The sequence below is a fragment of the Erpetoichthys calabaricus genome, chromosome 11 (assembly GCF_900747795.2).
Source record: "Erpetoichthys calabaricus chromosome 11, fErpCal1.3, whole genome shotgun sequence".
Lineage (NCBI taxonomy): Eukaryota > Metazoa > Chordata > Cladistia > Polypteriformes > Polypteridae > Erpetoichthys > Erpetoichthys calabaricus.
Genome location: NC_041404.2, coordinates 122,395,938 through 122,403,885, shown reverse-complemented (window position 1 = coordinate 122,403,885; position 7,948 = coordinate 122,395,938). Strand labels below are relative to the sequence as shown.

Below are 7,948 nucleotides of genomic sequence, written 5' to 3'. Positions count from 1 at the left end.
ACCAATGTGTTAGGTGAACAGAGATTTCACAGTAAACCCGCTCCTTCTGAAACTTTCAAACACTTCATTCTGCAATGACACTATGCCTCAGATCTAATCTCCATTTCACATATATCTACAGGTCTCACAGGCTTCATTCTTTTACAAGTCGGGGTCCATACTGACCAGACAGTGGCCATTTCTATTTACTAAGTTTGTGATCTTAGGACCTTCGATTCTCACGCTATATCTTGAATAGCTAACATTTGGATTGTGTCCAATTTGCCTCAGGCACGCGCGCTTCATGCCTCGACTACTTGTGCTTACTTAATGTCACATTTCAGAATCAATCCAGTGCTGCCCCTGCTTTACGACCGTGCAGCTTTCTTTCCAATTTTGGACACGCTGGATATATGGATTACATGTTAAGTGAGAAACTAAATATTAAACATTTACAGACACACATTCTGTACAGAATTCAAGATAACACAGCTTGCCATTCTTAACTGGAAACAGAATGATCACTATTTGTATCTTTTAAATAATAAATAGTAAAAGACTGTTGCTAAACAGCTTGTAAGTATTTGGAAAACGTGGCTGTTGACATTTTCTAAATCATCATTCTAGTCAGCCTTTCTTTGCACAGCCAAATGAGTCATGCCGTATTTAAAAAGCTTCATGTCAACACTTTGTACCGTCAGCCCGTACGCTTTTTGGCTCACCTGAAGGCTAGAGGGTCTTCTGGTGGATCTCTTCTAATGCAATTTTTTAACTGCAGAACCAATCAGCAGCTCGAGTCTTGTGAAAGGCTGAAATCACATGCTGCTTTGCTCAGGGTATTAACAAGCCCACGCACAGCTAAAACCAACAGCAGCTCATATGTGTTTTAATACGAAGCCCAGTGTCAGTGATGCTTCAGTGCATTGATGACATTTTACAAATGTGCGGAACAAACCACTTCACCCAAAACAGCCCACATTTTGCAGCTTTATTTGTTCTCTTTGTTTTTCTGCTGCATGTGTTTGTGTGTTTGGCAGAGAAGATGCAGGTGTCTGAAACTCTCCTGACTATTCATACTCTTCAGGTCTACTGCGAGTATGACAGATCCTCAAAAGATTTTTTTTTCTATACTGTTATGTCATTCTCACAATCTGTGGTCAGTGGGGTGGCACTTGTTACCAGGTCCTGAATCCAAAATAAAGCCAAGAAACCCAAAGTACAAAAAGAGGTATTTTAATTATATATCATGATGATGGCATATTGGCATGTGAAACGTATCTTAAACAACATTATTTATCCACAGAGTTAGATATACAAATAATAAAATTCACTATGATACACAATTTATTCTTATTTGGACAAAACTTCTACTTGAAACAAATGGGACTGAAATAGGCTGTTGATTTGCATCTCAATATGTGAGCCTATTTACGTCAACATGCGTATTAAAACCAATGTTGTATCTCCGTTACATAGATGACTTCTTCATAATCTGGACTGCCAGTGAGAAGGACCTCCTCCATTTTCATAACGAATATAACTCTTTCCACCCCAACATAAAGCTGAAGCTGAATTACTCAAAAACAGAAGTCAGCTTCCTTGACACCACCATTCACATAAAATATAATACCCTTGTAACTTCTGTTTTTCACAAACCAACAGACAGATGGACCTACCTGAGAAGTGATGGCTTCTACCCCAAGCATATAAGGTGCTCCAACATTTTCAGCCAAGGCAATACGTTACAACCGTATTTGCTCAGATCTGACAGACCAGGAAAAACAACCGCAAGATCTTAGACAAGATGTCATCAGAAAAGGTTATACTCCCAAAACAACAGAAACTCAAATAAGAAGATCTACTACCATACCCTGAGACAACCTTCTGGAATGTAAAACTAAAGACAACAAGAACCGCATCCCCCTTGTTGTCACCTATAACCCACATTTTGAAGCACTTCGAAAAATTATGAAAGAATGTCAGCAATACAAATAATAATGAAACGCTGAGAGATGTATTTAAAGAACCTCCCTTCCTGGCATACAGACAACCTCCAAATCTGCAGCAACTAATTGTCCAAAGCTCCCTGGGTGAACCAACAGATAATGAATGGTACATCTCCCTGGCTACAGAAAAGATGTAAAACGTGTGCATATATTTATGATACAGATCGTGTAGTTAAACCACACTGCTGAACAGAACATCAGATAAAAGGATAATTTTCCTGCAGATCATCTAATGTGGTCTTCCTAACTCTCTGTATGAAATGTCTTGAATCTGCCCTCTATGTAGGAGAAACTGGACCAACACTCCACCAAAAAACGAATTTACACAGGTTCCACATTAAGTATGGCAATAGGGATGTTCCTGTAGGAACTCACTTCAACAACCATGGACACTGTGAGAAGGACTTTAAAGTCACAGTGCTTATGGGCAACTTCAAAACAAAACAAGAGAGAAAAAAATGGGAAGTTAAACTCATGCTGAAATTTAACACATTACAACATGGTTTAAATAGAGACAAGAGTAATATAATCAGATATGAGGATTGTTAACATCTCTCTGACTGACCCAGACAACCTGACTACAGATCCACATTGTATGGAACTCATCAAAAAATTCAAAAGACTTTGTTGGATAGTTATCTTATCAAAAGATCTTGACTATACTTCTCCTCTCTCGCTAAATTAATCTTAGCCTGGAGAGGTCTATTAATTTTTTACATCTAAGATGTCTCACTTAAAGGTTTTCCAATGTTGTATCTGTCCTAGTGTCTATATAAACACAGGGAATTTCAGTCTCTGTATTACATCTTGCCTGAAGAAGGGGCCTGAGTTGCCTCAAAAGCTTGTATATTGTAATCTGTTTAGTTAGCCAATAAAAGGTGTCCTTTTGCTTGACTTCTCATTATAAAAATTAAAATCACAGAAAATGGGATAACACATGTGGCTGTGATTAACAGAATAAACAAAGAAAACCAAATGCTGGCTGGCTCTCTTAGCGGGCCAAACTAAACACAGGACTTGGCCCTTACTTGACATGCTGGGGGTGCCTTTTGTACTTATCCACCTCTAAAGCATCTTAATCCTCTCATCACACCTTCAATTCCTTTCTTAGTACAATTCTAGCATCTCTCCTCTTGTCTATCAAGTGTGTCCCAAATCCTTCCATCTGATTCCATATAAGGCTCACCTTGCTATGGAAAACAGGATGATGGCAAAACTGAAAAATCCCCTCCCTACCCACCAGGAGGTGCTCTCACTTTTAGCCACAGACTCATTCCACCAAGGTGTGCTAAGAAGCACCTCTCTGGGGTGAAGGGGGATGGGGGGTGGTGGTCTTTTTTGCCCACTGCTATCAGGTAATTTAAGAAAGAAAGAAAGAAAGAAGCAGGAAATGAAATTGATCACAATGGATAAGCAAAAGAATAGGCATTTAAATAGGCAAAAGGCCAAAATTAGGAGCAAAAGTTCAAAACTATCAGATCAAAAATGACAATTCAAAAATCTCTACTCAAAAAAAACAGCAAAAAATCCCTGGTGCTACCTATAAACCTTTTTTACTAATCAAATCACTAACTTACAGATAGTAATTTGTTTAGAAAATATCCATAAAAGTGGATGTCAAGAATACTGTTTTGTCATCTTAAACACAAGTTTCTGATGATGTCACACACAGCAATGGTGGTCATTGTGTAATAGCAACAGATGCTCTTCCTATACACAAAATGGCCACAGTTGGGAAATCTCATGCAAACTGGCCAATTTTACTATAAAACCTCAACCCAAAATGGTCATGATGTCAATGTCGTAACAACTAAATAAATAGACCATAAGAAAAACAAAATACAGAATGCAAAACACATAGAAAACAACAGAACAAATCCCAAGAAATTACATTCATATCAAAATTATGACACCCTGCATCAGTGGGTCCAATGCAGATACCAAGCCTGGATAGGGCATCAGGCACACTCATTCACAACACACTCAACGTCCACTGGTAACATCAACACGTAACCTCATATATGCATAAAACTTTAAAATCTGAAAGAAAACATCAGAATTAGAACAATTTAGCCTAAAAAGCTTTTCAATCCTATTCACTTAATTTCTCCACAATGACACCAAGATGAGTTTTGAAAGGCATTACTGTCTACCCACTGGTGTAGTAAAGGCTCCGGCGAGGTAGGAGGGCCTCTGCACCCAAAAGGCCCCTTCACCCGACCTCCATCAAGCCAGCCCCAAATATATATATTTAATTTCTGAAAAAAGAAAAATGTGCATTTTTAGGCAAAATGAAACAGTGAGAAGAAAGTAGTGTGTCATGTTGCAGGACATTACAGGCAACAGGCAGGTGAGCACGATAATACCGGTACTTGAAATCTGCAGGAGTTAGCCAGTAAGTGACAAAAAGATTGATCATGATAAGAAAAAGAAAACATCTAAGTACTTTCTGAATCAAGCAATTGGCACAACAGGCCATTGCCAAAAAAACAAAGATAACATCGACATTTAAAGCATCAGTGGAAGAGGGAATTGATGAAGTGCTCCCTATACTGTTGGTAGCAACTGCCCTGTTCTTAAACCACCATGTACAACCTTGCATTTAATCTCTGAAATCAAAAAAGGCTACATACTCACCGCAACTTCATTCCCATTTTGTTACTCATATGTGACACATATTTGATTTTTTGAGAAGTATGATTAGCAAAAAATTACATGGAATAAAAATGTTTCAGAATGGATTTACACTACTCTCATAACAACAGTAATACATCTAAAGCATCCACATCCCTCTCACCAGTCTCATATCCTGCGGTTTGGTCCACTTGTTTCCGTACACAGAACACTGGCTAGGATTAAATGCACCCAAACCAAAAGCTCTGATCTTTCATTTCCTGCTTCTCTTCCTTGCCATCATATGCTTACAAATTCAGATATCCTGCACTGAAATTATGTGAATTAGAGCAGCAACCAGCATCTTTTAGTTTGCATCAATTGAATTATTCATTTTGTGCATGCAGGTCACATTCAGGATAGCCTCGTCAGATCTGAATCAATCGGAAAATTAATCTGAGCTGTCCAAGAATTAAAAAAGGTAAAAATCAAGATCAACTCACTTTTAGCTACCGTGTGAAGGCAGCCTTAAAACACTCTTGCTTCTTCAGACATGATCTTTATGATTTCAGCAACAGCATCTAAAAACATTAAATGTGTAAAAATGTTAAATATGGGAATGTTAAATTCTGGTAGGGATCCACAGCTCTGCTATTGCAAGAGGTGGAGGGCACACATTCTGTCTTATGCCAGTGTGTCTACCACACTATTTGGTAACTTATTCTGCATGAAAAAAAAATCTCCCTGATGTTTGTGTGAAATTTGTCCTTAATAAGTTTCAAAGTGTGTCCCCATGTTCTTGTTTGAAAGTGCATCCAGTTCTTGCATGGACCTGGAACAAGAATCAAAGCCTTGTCCCTGGAACTGGAGATTCTAACTGCTGCACTACTGTGCTGCCTCACAGCAATTACTGATTACATCTTGCCTGAAGAAGGGGCCTGAGTTGCCTCGAAAGCTTGCATATTGTAATCTTTCTAGTTAGCCAATAAAAGGTGTCATTTTGCTTGGCTTTTCTCTACATTCATAATGGCTAACACGGTACAACACCCTAGTACTACATTTTATGCTAGAAATGTGCATTCTGGATGAAAGCCTAAGGTGACAAAAAATGACCATTTTAAGCATGTAGTGGCACTTTCAAATCTACTTATTTTGAAAAGCTGTTCATTTAATCCTGACAAGTTAAACCAAGTTCTCATGCAATGTGTAAAAGAACATCAGAGCCTGTATCATGCTTAATAATAATAATACACTTTATTTATATAGCGCCTTTCCCATGCTCAAGGCACTTACAGAATATAATAAAGAACGGCAGCATATGCAGTATATAGCATTGTACAAACCAGATAAATAAATAAAGTAGATTAAGACAGTGAATTCTGAAAAAAAAAAAACAGACAGCATAATTGATGGTCTCGCACACACACATACAGGTTATATTAGCATCTGGACAGAGAAGTAAACTGAGAGAAGGGTAATAAAGTCAAGTAGAGCTGAAAGCCTTCCTGAACAGATGAGTTTGAGTTGTTTTTTTAAAAGAATTCATGGAGTCAGCTGACCTGATTAATTTCGGTAGGTCATTCCAGAGTCTGGGCGCTATACAGCTGAAGGCCCTGTCACCCATGGAGTGTAGATTAGTGTGGGGTACAACAAGATTGCCAGAATCAGAGGACCCTTAGTGGGCGGACAGGCACATAGTGATGGAGTAGGTCACTGATGTAGTTTGGCGCGAGGTTATTTACGGCTTTGTAGGTTATTGGTAGGATTTTATATTCGATTCTGTAAGACACAGGGAGCCAGTGAAGACGGAGCAGGATGGGTGTGATGTGCTCGCTGCTGCTAGCTCGAGTAAGGACTCTTGCAGCTGAGTTTTGAATAAGCTGGAGCTGTGATATAAGATTAGAAGGGGCACCTGCCAGTAGGGAATTGCAATAATCGATGCGGGATGTGATAAAAGCATGGACAAGTTTCTCAGCATTAGAGAAGGAGAGGAAGGAGCGAACACGGGATATGTTACGGAGGTGAAAGTAAGAAAATTTCTTAATGTGATTTATGTGGGCAGAATAAAAGAGGGAGGAATCAAAAATGACACCAAGATTTTTTACAGTAGAGGCAGGTCTGATGAGATCACCGCCAAGATAGACTGGGAAGGAGCTCATTTTATTAAAGTTGCATTTTAGTCCCAATTTGCAGGAGTTCAGTTTTATTGCAATTTAATTTTAAAGAGTTCTGCTCCATCCAGGTTTTAATTTCACTAAGGCAGGTTGTGAGCTGAGAAAGCTCTGATGAAGTTCCACTTTTAACATTGAAGTAGAGTTGAGTATCATCTGCATAAAAATGATAACCCAGTCCATAGCTACGGATAATATGGCCAGGGGGAAGCATGTAAATACAGAAAAGCAGAGGACCGAGGACAGAGCCCTGAGGAGCTCCTTGTGTGACTGGCGCTGAGCTGGATCTGCTGTTGCCAAGACTAACAAACTCTTGCCTATCAGTCAGATAGGACTTGAACCACTGGAGGGCAGTGCCAGAGATACCCAGCATGTTCTCCATTCTGGACAGTAGAATGTCATGCCTGACAGTGTCAAATGCTGCACTGAGGTCTAACAGAATTAATATGTTGGTTTGTCCAGAGTCTGCTGCCATAAGCAAATCATTGGTTACCCGTAGCAGAGCAGTTTCACAGCTGTGCCGCGCCCTGAAACCAGACTGAAAGGGTTCCATCAAATTATTAGAGGTTAGGTAATTGGTGAATTGGGAAGCTACAACACGCTCAAGAACTTTTGACAGAAAAGGTAAGTGGGAAATAGGCCGGAAATTGTTAAGATTGTCAGCATTAAGACCAGACTTTTTTAACACTGGGGTTACAGAAGCGATTTTAAAAGTGATCGGCACAGAGCCAGTGTCAAGGGATGAGTTTATTATTGTTGTAACAGTCGGGATTATGGCATGAAGGCAGGATTTAAGTAGTGTGCCGAGGATGGGGTCCAGTACACATGTAGTCGGCCTCATCTTACAAAGCAGGTTATTAACAAACGCAGATGTGACTGGTGAGAACTTAGAGAAGGAGCTGGATGGAGTGGGAAAACAGGGAGAGATATAAACAGATGATGTATTTATGTTAGTTGAATTATTTAGATCTTTAATTTTGTTACGGAAAAATTGGAGGAATTCCTCACAGACTTCAGTAAAAGAGGTAGTTGTGCCAGATGTAGTTTATTAACTACAGAGAACAAAACCCTTGGGTTATCATGGCCACTTTCTATTATTCTGCCGTAATGGGTGTTCTTGGCAAACCCTGCTTGATTATTTACTTTATTGTTGTGCCAACTATGTGGCATTGCAGCAAA

At 39.3% G+C, this 7,948-nt stretch overlaps 1 protein-coding gene across 2 annotated transcripts in view; it reads right to left on the bottom strand.

Moving 5' to 3' along the window:
• Positions 1-7,948, bottom strand: part of gprc5ba (G protein-coupled receptor, class C, group 5, member Ba) — a 135,136-nt gene that overhangs the window by 66,274 nt on the left and 60,914 nt on the right. Inside the window, exon 1 of one of the 2 annotated variants that reach the window (XM_051934107.1) lies at positions 702-784. The exons of the other annotated variant lie outside the window; for it this stretch is intronic. The gene's annotated coding sequence lies outside the window, so the exon portion shown is untranslated. Of the gene's footprint in view, positions 1-701; positions 785-7,948 lie in introns of those variants that run through there. 2 annotated transcript variants of the gene reach the window in all.